The 21,587-nt window shown below is 38.4% G+C and overlaps 1 pseudogene across 1 annotated transcript; it reads left to right on the forward strand.

Annotated features, from left to right (window-relative positions):
- The first annotated feature begins 15,253 nt into the window (after positions 1-15,253).
- Positions 15,254-19,216, forward strand: LOC147900744 (pentatricopeptide repeat-containing protein At4g13650 pseudogene; annotated as a pseudogene). Its single transcript, XR_015541160.1, has 2 exons — positions 15,254-15,515; positions 16,460-19,216. The product of XR_015541160.1 is annotated as a pentatricopeptide repeat-containing protein At4g13650 pseudogene (transcript).
- Positions 19,217-21,587: the final 2,371 nt, after the last annotated feature.

A 21,587-nucleotide genomic window follows, 5' to 3' on the forward strand; every position in this document is an offset into this window, starting at 1 on the left:
TGTCACCAGCTTGGATGGCATGCACACCTCTGGCCAATACATTGTTGTGCTGTATGGATTGCCCAAAGGGCTCGGGATCTTCACAGTAGAGTACTCTTATCTTGTTGGGGGGCCACAATCTGAGTCCTAGCAATGTGCACGGTCGAAGGTTGGATGTAATCTTTTGGCCTCTAAGGCTCTCAATGATCTTTTGGCTCACTAGATGGAATATTTTGGTCTCTAAGGATCTCAACAATTGCTAAGTCTTTACAAATGTAATATCTTTTGTTCAATTTGAGGCTCTCAGTATAAACTCTTGTTAATTTTTATATAAGCCACTCAACAATGGTGGCTGAGTGGTTATGGTTGCTAGATGTAATCTTTTGGCCTGTAAGGCTCTCAACAATTGCTGAGTTTTTATAAATGTAAGATCTTCTGTTCAATTTTTGCTCTCATAATAAATTGTTGTTAATGGATGTAGATGTAATCTCTTTTGCTCAATTTTTACTGATGAATTATAGTTGATTATATGGATGGTAGCACCAGGCCTCCAATCACATGGCTTGGAATACTTTTTCCCTCATTTAGGATTCATTGCAACAAGGACTAAAATACCAATAAAGTAGGACTACATTTTCCTTGGTTTAGGACCAAAATAATGCTAAAATAGCTCCAACATCCCATGACAGTGGTTGCATGGAGATACATCTAGAAAAATACAATTAAAATTTTCGAAAATGCAATTGACAAAATGGCCCTTGAGGGGTCCCCGGCACTTGAGGGGCCCCCTTTAGTGGCAAGGGCCAATCGGCATGCCATATCTGTCTAGTGGCATCCTAGATATTGTATAATGCATGTCGATATGGCCCTTGCCCCTAAAGGGGACCCCTCAAGGGACATATCATCAATTGCATTTTCCTCGGTTGCACAAGGAAATACATTTTCCTTGTGTACTAATATCTAACTCCAAGAACCAGCATGGTGGTTGTTCTAGATCTCCGTCTATTTGCTAGCATAGTGGTCGTCATAGATCTCCTTCTGTAAAAATAGGTAACTCAAATCAGCCCCAAATCTCATTTAACCCTTTGTGGGCCCTTGTGGGTGAATTTCTCTTCTCCTTGGGTGTATTACAGGTCTGCCCCTTCTTTCTCTACTCCTCTGCTCTAGTCCAACTGCCCTCTCCCTCCATTGTGGGCCCTTTTGGATGAATTTCTTTTGTCCTTTAGCCTATTGCTATAGGCCTGCCCCCTTTCTCTACTCCTCTGCTCTGGTCCAACTGCCCTCTCCCTCCATTGTGGGACCTTTTAGACAAATTTCTTTTGTCCTCTGGCCTACTGCAAGCCTGCCCCCTCTATCTCTTCTCCTCTTCTTTGGTCCAACTGCTCTCCCTCCATTTTTCAAATTTGGAATGCAGGACCTCCTTTAGGTGGCCTTCTCTCTCCTGCTCTTCTCACTGTTTCTGTGCCTCCTCTTGCTCTATCACCTCATGCTCTACCTTCGCCTTCTCTTTGCTCTCTCTCTTTGCTCTATGGCCTCTTACTCAACCCTCTCCTATAGGTGTTCTTTCCCTTCTATAGGTGCTTTTCCTTCTGGTATAGGTGCTCTTTTCCCTCCTATAGGCGCTTTTCCTTCTGCTACAACAACTCTTTGCCCTCCTACAAGTGCTTTTTCCCTCTCATATAGGATACAACTGCTCTTTCCCCTCCTACAGCTATTGTTTTTCCAATAGGCATGGTCTGGAACATAGTGACACAAGATGGCAATGATGTGAGCTCTAGTGTGTTCTAGAGGCATGGTCATGAAGAAAGTAACACAAGCTGGCAATATTGTGAGCTCTAGTGTGTTGTAGAGGCATGGTCAAGAACAAAGTGACCAAAGTGATCAAAGCTGGCACTATTGTGAGCTCAAGTATGTTCTGGAGGCATGGTCAATATGACAATATTGTGAGCTGACTTGAACTTATAGTTTGACTAACTAGATAGTCATGGAAGTTTTTGCCAAGGGTCCAGAGGAAGGATGTATTTCTGTGTACCTTCCTTGCCTATCTTCTTTACAAGTGTGGGTGTCAAGAGCCTATTTAAACATAAGCATGGGAAGTAGTGGAATCTTTGATATAATTGACAATGGACTTTGTCTAAGTTATGTGCAGGAATACCTTTTAGTCATAGATAACGAAATGTATAGTCCTTTAACTTTACTTGAGATGGTGAAATGGTAGGCAAGAATCTAGAGAAATACATGAAAAATGTCAATTCTATCTCTCATGCAACATCAAACAATGTGTTTGACTAGTACAAGCTATCCATAAATTGTAGGTTGGGCATTTTGGCATTTGCATAGGTTTACTTCATGACTTGGAGGACATTAAAAACATTGGTGCTTTTTATTTTGATGGTTTTATTATGTGGTTTCGTGTCCTAAGTTTTCAAGTAAAATGTATAAAGCTTTCATGCCTAAAGTTTTAATGTCTAAAGTTTATAGTTTATACCTATTTGCCTTACTTGCATCATGAAAAGGTCAATGAACATTGGAAGAGAGGAAAAGTTTTAGAGAATAATCACGATTAAAGGAGACAATGCTATGATGGTAAGAATCATACGTATTGATTCATATTTTATGGTTATGCTTTGTTAGGTCTGCTAATGTAATGGTTGTTGAATTGATGCAAGAGGCATTTGAAATTAAGGAGTTATCTCCTCAGAAGACCAACTTTCATAGCACATTTGGTTGAAATCACTCATTGGTGCACTATATTAGTCGAGAAGGAAGATACGTTGTGGTCTTCCACATCCAATTTTTAGAATGGCCTACTTAACTATTGAAGTGCATCAAAGTATTGACAGCTTGATCATTGCGATCCACATCACATGGCTTCCCCTATTGCATTGTATCCAATTGGCAATGGTGTAAAAAAATTTATGCTTGGCTACCCTGAGAGGAGAGCCTTAGTGGTACTTGTATTAGGATCTTACTTGTGGATTTCAAAAGCCTCTTTTTTCTATGTATTAGAGGTAGCAAAGAGGAGGTACATGCTATGAAGAGTCTTTGTATTTGAATGGAGAGATTATAATACAAAAATGTACATTTTATCACATTCTTTTCCTTGCAAGATACCATGTCATAAGCAATAATTTTGATTTAGTCATGGTTAAATTTTGAATGTGTTGTTAATGCAATACAAGGTAATGTTTCTTTGAATTGTAGAGTTTTGAATATAGCACCTCTAAGTTTGTTGTGTAGAGAGGTGAACCTTTTATATGTAAACTTGTCCCTTTTCCTTCATTTGTTCCAAACTAATTACAAATTTATGACCCCCTCAACTTGTGACTAATTTTTAAAGGTCCTCTACTTTCAATTTGAACATTTGGGGAAAAATAGTGGACCATAGTTTTCCAATCAAATATCATAGAGCTACTCATGCTCTCGATTTTGAACTTAAAAAAATTACAATCGAAGTCATAGCACAAAAGTTATAGCTGTTTTACTATTCTCTTCATATTTCATGCAATTAAGTTCTATTACTTGTATATATATTTTTATAAAACTAATTTAGGAAAATATTATGAATATTCCAAGTTTAAAAAAATACTCTCGGCCAAGTTTGGTCATTTTGGTGACCATTTTTGGCAAATGTAGGAGGAATTTGATTGTGGCGTAGAAGGCAAAGTTGTTCAAGACATCATGGGGCGTCCAAAAATTCCAAAACTTGCCACAGCATAAATTTGCCCATTTGGACACCCTCCAAATGGCCAAATTCGCACCGTGGCGGGATTTGGCATTTGTGGACACCCCATGAGGTGGTGTCCAAATGGACAAATTTGTGCCGTGGCGGGTTTTTGCATTTTTGGACACCCCATGATGTCCTGACCAACTTTGCCTTTTGCGCCACGGTCAAATTCCTCCTACATTTGCCAAAAATGGACATTGGAATGGCCGAAGTCAAATTCCTTCATCTTCCCCTTCAAAATCTATATTTCTTCATAGAAAGTCATAAAATGCATCAATCCTTTACAAGGTGATATAGGAGCCAACCTAAAAGTTAAAACAAAAGATACATGGACATAGCCAACCTCTATGACCAAGAAAACATAGAAAATTAAATTTTTAGATTCCTCTTCAAAATATATATTTTCTCATGTAATGCATCAAATTATATATTTTCTCATGTAATGCATCAAATTATTTCAAGGTGATTTAGTGATATTAAATTAAAAATTACATTGACATAGACAACCTGAAAGGTGGCTCCAAAGGCAAGATAAACAAAGAAAATGAAAATTCACAAGGTGATGTAGTGGAAGATCAAAGTCTTTTGGATTAAATAGAAAATTACATTGACATAGCCAACCTACAAGGTTCTTCCAAGGGCAAGAAATTATATAGAAAATATATTGCCTAAGCCTTTTAGCTCATATTATCCTCTTTAGAGCACCTCCAGTGGTTCAAGATGCTTCTTTTCTTGAAAACAAAGATCATGGGTCACATATTGATCCTGCAACTATACGGTCAAATGGTAACATGGGAGATCTCCTCAAATGGTGCCATCAATAGTCACAAAGTTTACAGAGACGGTGATAGGACATGATAGAAGGTAGGTCATGTTTGAGGAGGGATGAGAAGGTAGATCTACCCTTGGGGTGGCCTAATTCAGGACATATTCTAGACATGCTTCATCTTAATCTCCCATATGGATGTCGATTTTATGAGAATTACTTGTATAAGCACTTGTTAAAATTTATAAATGCCAACTACCTTGAAAATGCCAAGATTTTACTAATGTTAATCTAGATTGAGTGACAAGGATAACAACTGTGTGCCGGACTTGAAGCCTGGCTTCCACATCAAAAATTTATTGTTGCATGCTCAAACTGCCTTCAACACCTTCTATGAGATAGAGATATGGGTTGCACCATTGTTGCTACTTCAACTACAACTCGATGATGATTTCACACGCTGAGCTCCCAAGCTCGACTCTCATTCCTCTATCGTCAATTTCATGGCACACTCAATGTACATCAAAGGCACTCATACTAAAGTTAATAGTGGCACTATTATGGATTCTCTCTGCGTTCTCAAATAGTGTAGCAAATGATCACATTCGACGAGGCGAAAATGCAATACTCAATACTCAACATATAAGCTCCCAACAAGCAGCTTACTTATGTCTCTCCTTACCACTTTCGATGTCATCCAGACAATTCATATACATAAACACAAATCCTCCAGAAAAAAGAACTCTACTATTGATGTTTGGGCTATAAACTTTGGCAAATTTGTCTGTTCTACTGCCATCCTCAATCTTAGATGAGAGTGCTTTGTGAGTGTCTCGTGTGCACCACTGTCACATGAATCTAGATTTTTTCAACACATGTAGGCAACCGGATCCCCAACCAGGGAACTGCTGTCCATGGCTCCATAGACTTGGGCATGTATCCTACCTTGAGCTCTTAGTGGACAGAACTAGCAGGCCCCCGGTTCATGAGGGCAGCATGGACTAGTGAAGCTAGAGAAGCCAGTAGAACCAATGGAGCATCTGTGGATTATCTAGTGACTATTGAGTGCAACAACTCATGAATCTATGGGCCTCTTTGAACGTATAGTGAGACAAATACTCACAATTTGGCATTAAGTGATTGCACTTTGGCTACTCTCTATAGAAAGCCACAAAACAGATGCAACTATTCTATAGTATATACACAGAAAGCAAACTCCTCCATCATAAGCTTGCTCCCCACTCAAATTTTGTGTGCTCAGAATACTGTGAATTACAAGTGTTAGCTGTAGCTTTCATTTTCTTCCTTCATCTTACCCAAAGCTCATCTACGAAGTAAAAATCCGAGAAGGTAGCGTGGGAGAAGGGCGAGTTGCTTGTTTTTTGTTTAAAAGAGGTAGTGAGAATACCTGGTAGAAGCGCACACATGGTTCATATTACAGACTCACATGGTTCCCAAATTCCATCTCCTCTATTGTTTAAAATGTGAGCTTCATGAGTGAAGCAACAAGCTTGTGAAGAATTTTTTGTGCACTCACAGTTAGGCGTTAAATGCATTAAGAGCACAGTCTTGCCACTTCCTCGTGGGTGTGGTCCAAGCCCCTCTCCTTTTTTACTGAAAGTGCTAAACCTTGCACTAGTAGAGGTCCAAAGGAGGGTGCTTACAGTCTCCCATATCTTCCCATGTCCAGGGGATCATAGATAGATGTCATCCTTAGGGCATCAATTACTCATCCACTTCACCTTATGCCATGGCCACTCCAATTAGTCATCCACTTCACCTTATGCCGTGTTTGTCAAACGTCAATAATAATATCAAGGGTCACCAAAACGATCAAGTGCCAAGGGTCCCCAAGGGAAGTCTAAGTGGGTGTTAATTTATAGACACATCCCCAGACTGCAAGGATCCCCGAGGGAAAGTGTGTGTGTGTGTGTGTGTGTTTGTGTGTGTGTGTAATAAAACAAAAGTGTGTGTGTGTGTGAGAGAGATCAATAATATTAATCAAATATACCAAAGTGAGAGAGTCTTATTTATTATTTATATTTTCAATAATCCCACATTTAGTTTATGCTTTTGTAGATGCTACTTATTTTGCTAAAATTATATGAATGGTCTAATTCAATTTTATATTATTTGTTTCAATGATATTGTTGTACTATTATCTATTCAATAATATTATTTATTATAATATATAATTGTACAGATGATATTATGTAATTTTTTTTATATATTATATATACATATAACATTAATATTAGATCTACATATTTTAAATAAATAATATTATTTTGATAATTTTGTAAGGGAAGATCTCCTGCAACAAAAAATGAACTTGGAGATGGCATCCTCTAGCACGATGGCGGTAGGGATAGGGCATCTCTTAGCGATGGCAGCGACAAGACCCCCAGTGACGGTGGCAAAGATAGGGTGGGAGCTCACCCTACCAAAGTAATCCCCCTCTACCCAAGTGGCTGTCTCAATGGAATCATGGAAGGCCTCACCTTTGAACGTGATCACCACCATATTAATTAGAGTCCTCTGTGACATGATTTTTCATCTGTCGCTCACAATGTTGGAAGATTTCTTATCCATGCCATCATACACAAATTGATGCATCTATATCTCTTCTTTCATAATATTTTCTTTCATCTTTCGTAATACCTTCTTTCATCTCTTCTGTCATAATATTTTCTTTCATCTTGTCATAATACCTTCTTGCATCTCTTCTTTCACCTTGTCATAATACCTATCTAGCATCTCATTTTTGCATGGCATGGCATAGTAAATCAGGCACCCGCTCTTGTGATGGAAGCCACTTCTTTTTTCCAATGAGGACTTTGAACCACGTTCAAAGGATAGCCAATGCAACATATAGCATTAGAGAAATCTTATTGCACTCTTTCAATGTATTGTGATTTGAAATAGGCTTCCAAGGATTGTTGATGGTCTCCTGTACTTGTACGAGACACATTGCTACATTGTTCATGTTTCGTAGATGCATTCATGCAACTTGACATCTATGTGGCTGAACTCACAGGAGTGTGATCAAGGACATCCTATGACAAAGAACCTAAATCAACAAAAGCACCTAAAGAAATCAGCACCTCACTCTAGGATTCTGCGTGGGCTATAATATGCTCCATCATAATATCTATCATTTTAAATACTTCCCACAATTTTGACAAACGTCCTGAGCTCTTAGACTATTACACTTTCTGATTTTCTTTTTTTTGGATCCCCTAAGAAGTGCATATAGATTCTAGTTCCTAATCCCATGAGCTCTCTCCCATAAATTTTATAATTCCAGTCATTAGGAGTTTTAGTTGCACTAGCCCAATTACATGGTAGGACTGGAGCACGACCGCATTTCTTTGGAAGCATGATTTCTACCATCCAAAACAAAAGACATTTGAAACCATCTACAAACATTGTATGAAATATTTGCTAAACAACAAGTAGTTAAACATATCCCATTATCCTAATTTTAGTACATCGCATTTCTTTAGCATAGTACAAAACATTACAATTGAAATATTTGAATATTTGGCAGCTAGCTTTTGGTTCAACATATCCATGATCCAAATTAAGGCACATGCCATTTGAATTGTTAGAATTAGATTCACAATATGCTCCCTCACAACCTGAGACTCTTGAAGTGGTATACTATCATCTACCATGGGATCTACATTTTCATGGGTGATGCATTGTAGAATGGTAGCAACTATCTCATCTCCTAGCACTAACAGTTTTCTATGAGGACTTTGGATCACCTGACAAGTGTTTACTCATTCTTACAACGTATCTCGTGTAATCTTCTCTTCAAATGTTACATCTCCACCTTTGATCGACTAACATTGTAATAAAGTCTTGTGGCTTTGCAACACAGGCTATGCTATCATCCATCAGGATGAAGAGAATCTTGATGTGCTACTATGGCTATCATCCATCAGGATGAAGAGAATCTTGATGTGCTACTATGGCATCATCACTTGCATGTGTGACTCCTCCGAAAATGGTAGCTACTTATTCAACTCTTGATCCCTTACACTTTAGAACTAGTTTATAGTGATACTTACATTAACATTTAATTTTATGTCAGATTTTTTCACATGAGCTACCTAAAGAGAGCTTTAAATTTCTTATTTTCCTCATGTATACTATAATGAGAGTTTCTAAATCACTTTTATCCTATTTGGAGCAAAATATTGATCACTCATAATTATAACTTCTCAACTAGCTATGCCTTAGTCTATACTAACATTATAGATTAAACAAAGGCATCCTTTGAAAGGTGTAGTGATGGACTTTTGATTTCAAGTATCATCTACTTTCTAGTCACATACTTTTGACAAGTCATTAGAGATTGCTCTTGACCCTCTCCTACGTCCTTCTAATGGATTTAGGCACAAGACAATATTTTTTTCCCTTGACAAACTTTGTGCAATGCTTGGATGACCTCTTCTATCCCTATAGCTAATCAAGAGTCCTAGAGCATATAATTTGCAAGTTGATCAAGGCCATACAAGCCTCACAACTAGTATAATATTATATTCATATGCGAATTGTTTCGGGTTAAGGTAAGCGAACCTCCCAAACTTTGTGCAATGCTTGGATGACCGCTTCCATCCCTACATCTAGTCAAGAGTCCTAGAGAATATGATCTGTGAGTTGATCAAGGCCATACAAGCCTCACAATTGGTATAATATTATATTCGTATGCAAATTACTTCAGGTTAAGGTAAGCAAACCTCCCAACCAGCACACATTTATTTTCTTAAATATAGTGTTAATTAATTATTACATAGAAAAGATTAATATCATTTATAATATTGTGAAACTAATTATTATGTATATTAGATTAATATCATTTGTAATATTATGAAAAAGATAATTAAAACATAGATTAAGAATTTCTAATATGTTGAAATAAGTTTTGCTAGGTTGAGGGATGCAAAGATGTTTACTCCTAAGACATCTTAATTTATTGATAGTCTTAAATTGTTATTTGCTCAATATTTATATAACGTGTGCTAAAAAAAATTGAGGTAAAATTAGACCGCTTGATAGAACTTCTCACATGTTTACAAACCAAAAAATATTGGGTGGAAGAGTCAAAAGACTATGTAGTTGAAAATTTTAGAAGTCATGTTTAAATATTTAGTATATATGATGGCTTTTAGTTTTGGGAATTGGAAAAGTAAAAAATTGTGTAGTTTTGGGGAAACTCAAAGAAATGCGCAAACTAAAACTTGAGGGATCATAAACAAAATTTGAGTACATTCTGTTGCATTTAAGAAAAACACAGTGTTGCATATGAGAACAACATGAAAGCTTACCTTGTAGAAAAAATTTCTAACTTCGGCTTGCTATACTAGCTGCCCCTTAGTGGCAAGGCCATGCTAATTGTCAAGCTCTCCAGAGACCACAACAAATTGTCGAGAGAGAAAAGTGGGCCCGTAGAAGGGAAAGATTGGGGGGATGGAGTGGATGGAGTATATGGTGAGGATGGAGACAATGGAGGTGATGGAGACAATGTAGAGGATGGAGAGCTAGGTGTGGGGGAGCTCCAAAAATGCACAAAAGTTTGAAAAGATATGCAGACTTTCAAAACAATAACATCAAAATTAGCATTGATAAGTTCCAAGAAATGCTCCAAACCATCTATATTGGAGTCAAAAACATATACAAGTAGCTGTTTTGATGCTATTATCAATGATTTTATCGACTCCAATAATCCTATGTATTGATGGTTTTCTTGACAAAAATATCCATGCTTAGGTATTTTAATTATTTTAATCTAAAAAGGTGCACATCGGTAAGAGTGAAAATCTACTCCAAGGGTGTCATTGCACGGACATCCATTAGACCTCAACCATGCAAAGTTTTATCTTCACTAAACATCATGAAGACATCTTTAAAACTTGCCCTATAAAAATTTTGGTGCTTCATGTGTAATATGATGTAGCACTAAAGGGTTTTGAATGGCTAAATGAATTCCAATAGTGGTGGGGAATTTCATGTACCACTACTTGTGTGTGGCACTTATTTATGTCAAAAATTGTCATGTGAGTGAGGAAAATGATTACTCTGCTCTATGTGATTACCCCATGAGGACAAAGTGTCAAATGGAACCATAATTTGTAAGGTTCTAAATTGCCTCTATGATAATAATGGGGCCTTGCATATATTTTAATTCAACTAATAGAGATTAGATGAAATTACATGGTCTAGCTTAATTTTTTAGGCCATATATATATATCCATCATTTATATAAATATTATAGGTCCTTGGGGTGGGAAGCACATCCAACAAGACATAGTTATGGCTATATATAATCAAACTAAAGTGATTATATAAAGGCCCATGTGACCAAGCACATGAACATTGTCAACAGCATGCCTGAACATGCTCTCACAATAAAATTTAGGTGCAAGTGAAGTCATTGGATCTTGAAAGGGGAACTTACACCTTGGAATGTAGCAAAAGCCTCAATAATTTAAATTATTGCCTATTTCATTGACATATTTAATAACTTTTAAGATTGTTTCAATGGTTTTATCATTGCTTGCCCTATATTGATGGTATTATAAACATTTAAGATCTATTATCCAATTATTTTGATGCTTAGGATATTTTGTTTTAAGTTTTCTAGATGAAGACAATATCTTCAAGATAGATAATTATTGGTTTTGCATATTTTATATTTAAGATCTGTGGGATCAGCTACAATACCAATGCATAGGTTGACTCTCATTTTGGTCCTTGTCGGTGCCACCACTCACCTTCAAGAAACCTCAGCCTACCTACAAATTTGATTCTAGTTGATGAACAATAAAAGGTCATTACAAAGCATCTCCTTGCCTACAAAATGTTTCCCTTGCTTCTTTTCCTCCTAACCTTGGTGATATATTTCTTCCACATTCTCAAAGATATGCACCAACACCTTTTTGGTCTCACAAGGGAAACATGGCATTTTATACATCACATTTTTTGTAGTCACTTAGAAAACATTCATGATGCTGGAGTGTGGCTCTAGTTGGTTTCTAGTACAATACAAAGTCCCAAATAATTACAACAATGGAAATTGTTAAAACATCTTGAAAAAGTATTGTATACTCTCAAAGTCTATCAAGAGTGGGAAAATATTCCCAAAGATAGTGATGACTGCATTGATCAAATCATTAAGGGACTTAAGTTACACAGTGCCTTAGCTGCTGCACATTTGCTAGCTACTAAAGACACATGGAGCCAACGCATTCATGCTTCATTCTAGAAGTAGCAGAAGCATTCGGAAACCATCATCAAATCCTCACATAAATAGGAATCATGTGACTTACTGCTATTAGTTTTCTGGTTACTTCTATCTATGGTTACTAGACCAAGTTAATTGCTGCTACTAGATTCAATCATATACTATAGTTATCTAGTTTTATTTAAATCAACTCAAATAGTAGGAGAAACTCAATTCAATCAACTACTCAATTCAATCAATTTATAAGAACCTCTATGTTATAAGGACCACTCAATTCAATCAAATTAGAGGAGTAATATGGTATCCTTATATTTAGTATTCATGTATTGAGAAGATTGTTGTATTTAGAATTGACATGTACATGTATTGAGGATTCATTATTTGGAGTGCTTAATAGTCTGATAATTAGCAATGCATTTAGTATTCGTTTGTGAGTCATAAATGGTATATGGTATTGGATCCTTGTATTGAGTATTTAGTTTATAGAGAAATTAAATTGTATTTAGGATTATCCTTGTGAGAAAACTCTCGTTAAATGGGAAAAGTTTCTTTTTTTTCAAAAGGGGTGCCTTCTAGTTTGTAAGCCATAAGCTTAAGTAGGGTTGTAATATTTTTTTTCCTTTCCTTTTGTGCTTCATATGCCATTAGCACCGTCCGGTGTTTCTTCTCCTTCTATTCCACATTGCCATTAGGAAAAAAGGAAACTCATTTTAGGGCCTTTTGGTCAAAATGAAAAATTCCTCTCCACCAATCACAAGAGGGCCAACATAATAATGCAAGAATTTAAAAAAACTAGCATAATTTCGTAAAATAAGAGAAACAAACAATAATTTACAGATATAAAACTATAAATCATAAATGAAATGATCCTTTTTAGATCTTGACAAGATTTTAAATTTGACAATGTCATCTTTGAAAAAGATCAAGGACTTAAATGTGGTTTCCCTCCTAAACTAGTTTTCCCACTTGCATTTTTCCCATTGGCATGTTCAGTTGTCTTTGACAAATCAACAATTCAAATGTGCTTTCTCTTCTAAAATAGTTTTCCCGATTACATTTCACCTATTGACATGTCTTTCAGCTCTCTTTCATGAGGCAAGGACTCTCATGCTTTCCCTCCTAAACTCGTTCTGCAAGGACAACAATCTAAAGGTAGATGAGAATATGAAGGTGAGAAATCTCATAATTTGGTATGTTTGTTCTCATGTTGCCATCAATGGAGATCTCCTTTTCATTTGAGTGATCCTTTCTCATGTTGTCTTTAATCGAAATCTCATTTTTAATTGGCTTGTATAGTTGTATGTTGGAGATGATTTATTCCTTTTGAGGTCTGGTGGTAGCAGGGAGAGAGGTCTTGACCAGCTTGCCGGCCTCTCTCACCATATCAAGATGCCCTCTCCTGTGAAAATTTTAATTTATTGTTGCTGAGCTTTAAGCAATTATGGAGATACAATTGTTTGGTCTTTCAAAGCTTTGTCACAGTTGGTGACCAATCAACCAACAGAAAGACAAGGTCATTCTTATTGAAAAAGTCTATGCTTATAGTATTTTTTATTATTATCCTGGCAGGAGCTTCTCTAGGGTAAAATGTTATCCTAAATACATTGCATATTCCCTTGCAAGTGGCATTACAATCCCTCTTAACTTGGAAGTTCATGGAAAACACCATCTTCTTAGGTTTAGAGAGGTAGCTTTAGCACATGAAGCCATTCAACTTGAAGAAGACAAATTTGTTCAACAACCTGAAGAGGACAAATCAATTCAATAGCAAGAGATAAAGAAGATTAACGATGAAAACACAGAAGTAGACTCATTTATTATAGGACAAAATTTCACATCCATCTAGCTTTATAACAAATTTGAGACATCCTTGGCACTCTTCAAATGTGATACCATAAAATTCAGCCATTCTTCTTTGTACTTGTTCAAGATTGACAAAAACGTTATTCCAAGGATTATACATGGTGCCTCCCTTTTCACTTTCATACACCCCTTCAATATGAAAACAATATCCAATATAAACATCTACTTGCTAGTTGGGTAGGCCTTTGAGCTTCCACACTTCTGCAGGCTTTGGTAAGAGAGCACACATTTTATTTCAAAGTCGTTAATAGTGCTTTGAAAGTGGAGGTGTAACCTTTCGTGCTCACTCCACTCTGATCAAGTGCCCCTTGGATTACCTTCACATCAACTTTGGTGCTAGATCAAAGCTTGTGGAGTAGCGGGAACAGAGGTGGCTTGAGGTAGTCTGGTGCTGAGCATTGGAAGTGTAGAGAGAGTAGACAATTATGGCTACATAGAGTAGCGAGATGCTGAGTGCAAGGAGCCTAGTAGAGCAGCTTTGAAGCAAATAGAAGTGGGACAAAAGTGCATCAGTTGTTGTGTGGAGAAACCAAGGTGGTTGAGGTAGCTCCTTGGCTTCTATACAAGGCTACGACTTTCTTTTGCACGTGTGGCTTCCTCAAAATGCTGGATCAACGACCATTTTAGTCGCAGATGACCAAGTTGAGCAAAGCGATGATTATCCTCAAGAAGACAAAGGTGCAGTAGTTTAGGAAAGTATGGCTGAGGGGGAGCTTTTTTATCGATTGGGATATGTTGCTACCATGCAAAGAGATAGATGTTGTTGCAGTCAATATCAATGAAGATGAAAAAGACGAGCCTATTTCTCTTCTCTCACAAAAAGATATGACTCACATAGGGCCATAAATATCACACCAAAATACTCACAAAACACTTGAAACTTCAAAACAAGATACATCAGAATGTGGAGAAAGCAAATGAAGAGGAAATGAGCAAAGAATGAAGATGCCTTAGAAGAAGGAGCAAGGGCTTGTACTCTCTCTACAAAGAATAAAGTGCCATGAGCTCTCATACTATATTGAAGGATGGGGGGGACAAAGAGAGGAGAATACAAGAGATGACTACATGTAGTACACTAAGTTGTATTCCAAAGAAACTGAAATACATAGATGTTCACCTCTTGGAGATAGGGCTAAGGTTAGGGTTTCTCCCATGAACCCTAATCTCAATGGTGAAATTTACATCATTCTCAACAGAGAAATGGATTGGGCCTTTCATCAATATTGGTCCCATCATGGCCTAGGTCCTTACAAACCCATTGTCGAGATGGCTTTATTAGGCTATTCTAAATGCTTATCCCATGATTTATGGATCTACCAACAAGCCATGCCCGCACTAGATACCATTAGCCCATTTTAACTATTACTTACCCCACCAAAAAAGGCAGCTTATTATGCAAACCCTACACAAGGCCATCCCAAAGAGCATAGGCTTAGGATTCTAATGGGGCATTAATCTTGGCCCAATTAGACCCCTTAACTCCCGAATCTAAATGGGTAACTTGCTTTGAAGGACATGCATTTGTTAACAAAGGTGTTACTAGAGATGCTAGCTATTGACCCTTTATTGAGAAACTACAAAGCATTTTAACACAAAGCAAAGCATGCAATGTAGAAGCACACCATCAAATTCTTGAAAGCATAGCAAAGCAATAAAGTGTCTCTAAACTAGAGCCAATCGAGAATGACCTTTTCCATAAGCGCTTCAGCAGAAGCCTAACTGTAACCGTGCTGCCTCCCCATGCATCCTTCGGATTTTCGTGTCGTCCTCATCCTGAAACGGGTAAATCTGTTGAACCCATTTGCTAGAAAAAATGGTACTTCCCATCGCCTGCGGCAATCGACCTTGGAGACTTTCCCTCACCTGGACAGGCAAAACTGGCTGCTCGCTGACCTCGAAGACTGGTCGAACCCTGGCCGTGGTAAAACGTATAAATCAGACTCAATTCAAATTTCTAAGCCTATCTAGAAAACAAACTGGCAATGCATTGGAAAGATAAAGTGCTTCTTAGGACGAGAAGGGGGGGAGGTGTGTGTGTGAGGGGGGGGGCAGGGGAAAATGTGGGAGGGGAAATTTGTGGAGAGTTAAAGTAGAGCATCGCTCTTTGATGAAGAGTGAGATGACAAAGATGCATATTTTGCTGCTTGTCTTCACGCAGGATTTGATATAGCTAGCGAACTGTCTTTGCAACGGTTTTTCAAAGTTCAGCTGGCAATAACTTGCCACCACAAAATAAAAGATAGGATGATAGATGTTTGAATCCTTGCATTGGGCTAAACAACAGGCTATAGTTTGTACCCCTGCTGCTATGAAAACGAAGAATTTTTTTGTCTAATCGTTCTCCAACATGAACTTAAGCTCCTCGAAGGCCTTGTCCTGATCCCCACTCAGCCACACTAGTAGTATGTTTCCTTCTTGAAAAGTGGGTCCATGAATGCTTGTTGGGCAGGTTGTGTTGCAAGCGGATGGCTATACCTGGCTCTCTCTCTGATAAAACAGTTATATATATTGCCAGGTTGCATTATCTCAGTATTACGAGGCTACCTCAGCCTGCATATTAATTTAAAACGAATTTAGCGGTTGTAGCCTGGACAAAACGAACGTGAAAGTTTAGTAGCTTTGACTAATAAAAGCATGCAACCACTTCGAGGTCAAATGCCACAAAGTAATGGATCAATTGTGATCATGGAACACAAAGCTCCAGGATGAGAGTACATAAGGTATTTCGTGGCTACAGAGGCAGGCTCATATTTTGAGTAATTGCTACAGCATTGGTTTTTGCATTTTGTTGGAAAAGTCGTTGAGAGTATTTCTTTCAAGTTTAATCTTGGATTTACCCCTACAGTGAGGAAGTTTGTATTGTTTGGCACAGGCTCACAGAATTTAGTCACGTATTTGAGAATCATCAGGTCACGTAGATATCAGCTCCATCAAGATCTCTGCTTGTTTACAGGTAAGTGAGAGGGGGGCAAGATGTTTTCTCCGATTGTTGGGGACTTGAAGGCACTATGTAAGGGTGGACGATTGAAGGAGGCACTCAATAGCTTGGATTTGATGGAACAAGAAGGCATCTCCATATCTTGGGATACTTATGTGCCTCTGCTGCATGGATGCATTAAGATGAAAGCCTTGGTGGAGGGGAAGCATGTTCATGGGCGTATGATCAGAAATGGATTGGATTCAAACATATACCTTGAACAGACCCTTGTGCACCTCTATACCAAGTGTGGGAGCATGCTGGATGCTCAGAACATGTTTGAGAACATGGCTGAGCGAGATGTGTTCGCATGGACTATGATGATTGCAGGTCATGCCAACCTCAAGAATGCCAAGGAAGCTTTAAGACTATTTTGGCAAATGGAAAAAGAAGGTGTGAAACCAGACAGAATTGCTTTTTTAAGCATTATCAAGGCATGCGCTAGTCAAGGAGCTGTAGAGCAAGGTGCACAAATCCATTTGCAAATGATCAAGAGTGGAATGAAGCCAAATATACTAATAGGAAACAGCCTTATTGATATGTATGGCAAAAGCGGAAGCGTAGAGAAGGCTCGCCAGATTTTTTACACGATGCATAAGCGAGATGTGGTCTCATGGAACACGATGATTGCAGGATATGCACGACATGGACACAGTAAAGAGGCCTTTGATCTTTTTTGGAAAATGGAAGGAGAAGGATTGAATCCAGACGAGGTTACATTTCTCAGCATTCTCAAGGCATGTGCCAATCGCGAACAAGGCAAGCAAGTCCATGGTTACATAATCAAAAGTGGACTAAAGCCCAGTAATTTTATAGGAAATACCCTTGTTGATTTGTACATTAAATGTGGGAGTATGGTGGATGCACGTGAGGTGTTTGACAAAATGCCTGAACGAGACAGATTAGTATGGACAATGATGATTGCAGGATACACGAAGCATGGCCATGCTCAGGAGTCTATCAACCTCTTTTGGAGGATGATGCAAGAAAGAGTACAGCCAAATGAGGTTACCTTTGTTAGCACACTCAATGCATGTTCTGGCCTAATGGTTCTGGAACAAGGCAAGCAAGTTCATGCCCAATTTGTCAGAAGTGGGATTCAACCAAATATATTTGTTGGGAATACACTTATTGACATGTATGCAAAATGTGGGAGCCTGAAGGATGCACGCATGGTGTTTGATCATATGCCTGAACAAGATGTTGTCTCCTGGAATGCAATGATTGCAGGATATTCAAACCCTGAACATGGTGAGGAGGCCTTCAAACTCTTCGGGCAAATGGACCAGGAATTTTTGAAGCCAGATACAGCCACCTATCTAAGCATCCTGAAAGCATGTGCTTGTGTAGGAGTCCTCAACCGTGGCCGATCAATTCATGCACACATTATTAAAAATGGATTAGAGTCAGACGACTTTGTCAGGAGTACTCTTATTGATGTGTACGCAAAATGTGGGAGCATAAGGGATTCCCACTGCTTGTTTACTGAAATGACAAGGCCTGATTTGGTGTCCTGGAACGCTTTGATTGCTGGCTATGTACAACATGGCCAAAGTGAGGAGGCTTTTAAGCTCTTCTGGCAAATGGAAGAGGAAGGGTTCAAGCCAGATGCGGCCACTTTCCTAGGCTTTCTGAAGGCATGTGCTGGCATAGGAGCTCTGGAGAAAGGCAAGCAGATCCATGCCCTGATGATTGAAGGAGGATCTGAGGCAGGGGCCTTCGTGGCCAGCTCCCTTGTTGATATGTATGCCAAATGTGGAAGCATAGAGGATGCATGCAAAGTGTTTGAGAAGATGGCTACACGGGATATTGTTTCTTGGAATGCAATGATTACAGGCTATGCTCAACATGGACATGCTGAAGAGGCATTCACACTTTATGGAGAAATCAAAGAGGATGGGTTGATGCCAGACGCAGTCACCTTTGTTGGAGTCCTCAAAGCCTGCGCCAGTGTGGCAGCTCAAGAAAAGGGAAATCATATCCATGATGACATCATCAAGAGAGGATTGGAGTTGGATGTTTATGTGGGAAGTGCTCTTGTTGACATGTATGCTAAGTGTGGGAGTGTACAGGATGCACGCAAAGTGTTCAATAAAATGAATAAGCGTGATGCCGTCACATGGAATGCAATGATTGCTGGATTTGCTCTACATGGTCAGGCTCAGGAGGCATTGGATTTTTTTGATCAGATGCAACTAGAAGGCCTTGAAGTTGACAATATCACTTTCATCAGTGTTCTTTCTGCCTGCAGTCATGCAGGTCTAATTGCTCAAGCTCATGACTATTTTAACTTTATGAGGAAAGAAAATATATTCACCCCCACAGTAGACCACTATGCTTGTGTGGTTGACCTTCTTGGCCGTGCAGGGCTCCTGCAAGATGCACTGGAATTTGTTGAAAGCATGCCAATACAACCTAGTGCTGTGATATGGACTGCCCTGTTAGGTGCATGCAGGATATTTGGCAACACAAAGCTAGGAGTGTGTGCCGCAGAGTATGTTATTGAGCTGGATCCAAGCAACGATGCAGCTTTTGTGCAGCTTTCAAACCTGTTTGCAATAGTTGGCAGTTGGGAAGATACAGTAAGGGTACATAAAATATTGCAGGAAAGGGAGGGTGAAGAAAGAACTTGGATTGACCCAGATTGAGGCTGACTGCAAGCTTTAGTATGCATACTCCAATGAAAATTCATACACAACTCCTCTGAGCTGATGATGTATGCTGGCTATGTCCTGACACATGCCGTGTTTAATTGGGATGAAGAGCAAAAGAATGCCACAAAAATGAGAAGCTGGCTATTGCATTTAGGCTTGTCAGCATTCCGCATCAGATGACCCTCGGTACTATTGGCTATGGGGGTGATTGACACACAGCAACAAAGTTCATCTCTAAATCTATCAGGAGAGACATTGCTGCAAGGGACGCCTTTGAATTTTATGACTTCAAATGTCGAGAGACCGTTGGTCATGTTTGTGTCCCTGTAAATGTAAGCAATAGTTCCCATCTCTTTACAAAATGGGAAATGCTTGAACTCTCAACTGGATTAATCTGAGGATGCACTGTTTAATGAGCATTATTTTGGTAATGGAGCTGCCACCGTTGAGCCACTTAGGCTTCTCTTAAATGGTGACAATACGAAAGTGACCTATGAAGTGGGAGAAAATACTCAATGCTTGCCAATGGATTGTGGAAACGGCCACCATTTTTGTTGTCAAAGTGGGACACAATTAACCTGCAAGTGGAAATTGAATCCCTCTTGAAGGTGTGCATTTACATTGTCTTCATATTGTTGACATATGCTGCCCTGTCAACCATTTAGGAATACCCAACATTGATCTATATTTACAATTAATTCAGAGTCAAGTGACTGATGTTCTCTCTTAAGCTCAATTATCAATGCGACGGAGCAAGGAAATCCAAGATGGATGCAAGATCGAAGAATGAGGACACCTTTATTCATATGGTTGTAGTCCATGTGATAATATTGTATGGACTTCAACGAGGATCAGTTATCATATCACCTTATTCATGTATTTGTTGGACTTTAGCTTCCAAAATATGGACATCACAAAATCAACGGGTCCTAACGGACCCTGTGTCGTGTCTCGTGTCCACATTTTTATTCATCACTTTTGTCCTTTAAATTTTTTATAAAATACTACGATTTCAATTCAATTTCGAGTCAATAGTTACGTGCTCCATGACAAAGAGGCTGCCTACCGCAAATCTAGTTGAGGACGTATCCATGTGCATAAATTTGGATTCTCAAAGCTAAGAGTCGGCCAGCTAGGCTAAGAGCGTGTAGACCAAGCAGCTAAAACGCCTAGTACAGGGGTATTGTTGGCACTTTCCGGTTTTTTTTGGACAAGGTGTTCAAACAATATAATTGGATAAATTTTGTTATACTTGTTTTCATTTGGCTTGGGTAAGTTGTGAAAAGTCTAATCAAATGGGTAGAAGTTGTTGCAATGTCCAATCATGTGTGAAATATATCAACACTTGAATACTATTTCCCAGTCTAAGTATCCGAATATGTGTGAATCCTGCCTAACAAATTCGTTCACTTAAATCTGTGAGACAAATTGCTTGCAGTGGGTTGCAATTCGCAATGTTCATAGAAAAGATTTTCCTAAGTTAAAAATCTTAAAGGTTTTCTTGAAGCTGAATTTTTTTTTTTTTAAATTTTGTAGGTTTTAAGCAAAAATATAACCAAAATGCCTTGAAAGTTTTAAACCTTCTAGTTTCAAATTTGAAGGTCAATTTAGTGCAATAGTTAATGTCTTCCCCTTGAACTTTGTAGTAGAGAGCATGATCTACATTGGACTTCGTGTATCCCAAGTTAGCAAAACACTTATTGATTCTATACCAACTTTTGGATGCTTGTTTTAAGCCGTAGAGACTTTTCTTGAGATGACAAACCTGATGCTCTTTCCCTGGTTCAACATAACCTGCTAGTTGTTGCATGTAGACTTCCTCGTCTAGGTAACCATTGAGAAACGCATTCTTGACATCTAGCTAGTATACATTCCATATGTTGAGTTTCGCTAGTGATATCAAGAACCCTATGGAATCCATCTTTGCTATGGAGCATAAGTCTCATCATAATCTTGACCATATTGTTGTGCAAATCCTTTTGCAACTAGTCTGGCTTTATAGCTTTTAATGCTTCAATCTGGATTGTACTTCACTTTGTAAACCCATTTGTTTGCTATGGCCTTCTTTCCTAGTGGAAGGTTGCATAATTCCCAAGAGTTTTCTGGCAAAGTTTCTAGGATCAATTTGGAGCAAAATTTGTCATAACTATAAAGTTTCTAGGATCAATTTGGAGCAAAACTTGTCACAAATATAGTTTTTTAAGGCCTTTTTTCTTGTTGTCACACTCTAGAACAAGAGCCTATTTAAAGTGTGGAAGACTATTTCCACAAAGTGTAAGATTTTGTCCAACATGCTTGTCAAATTGCACTCAAAGCAGCCACACTTACAAGGCTCTTCATCCATGTATTGAAGAGGAAAATACAAATGT

This window comes from Dipteris shenzhenensis, chromosome 6 (genome assembly GCF_047967505.1).
Source record: "Dipteris shenzhenensis isolate YYH24624 ecotype China chromosome 6, Dip_SZ_1.0, whole genome shotgun sequence".
Taxonomy (NCBI): domain Eukaryota; kingdom Viridiplantae; phylum Streptophyta; class Polypodiopsida; order Gleicheniales; family Dipteridaceae; genus Dipteris; species Dipteris shenzhenensis.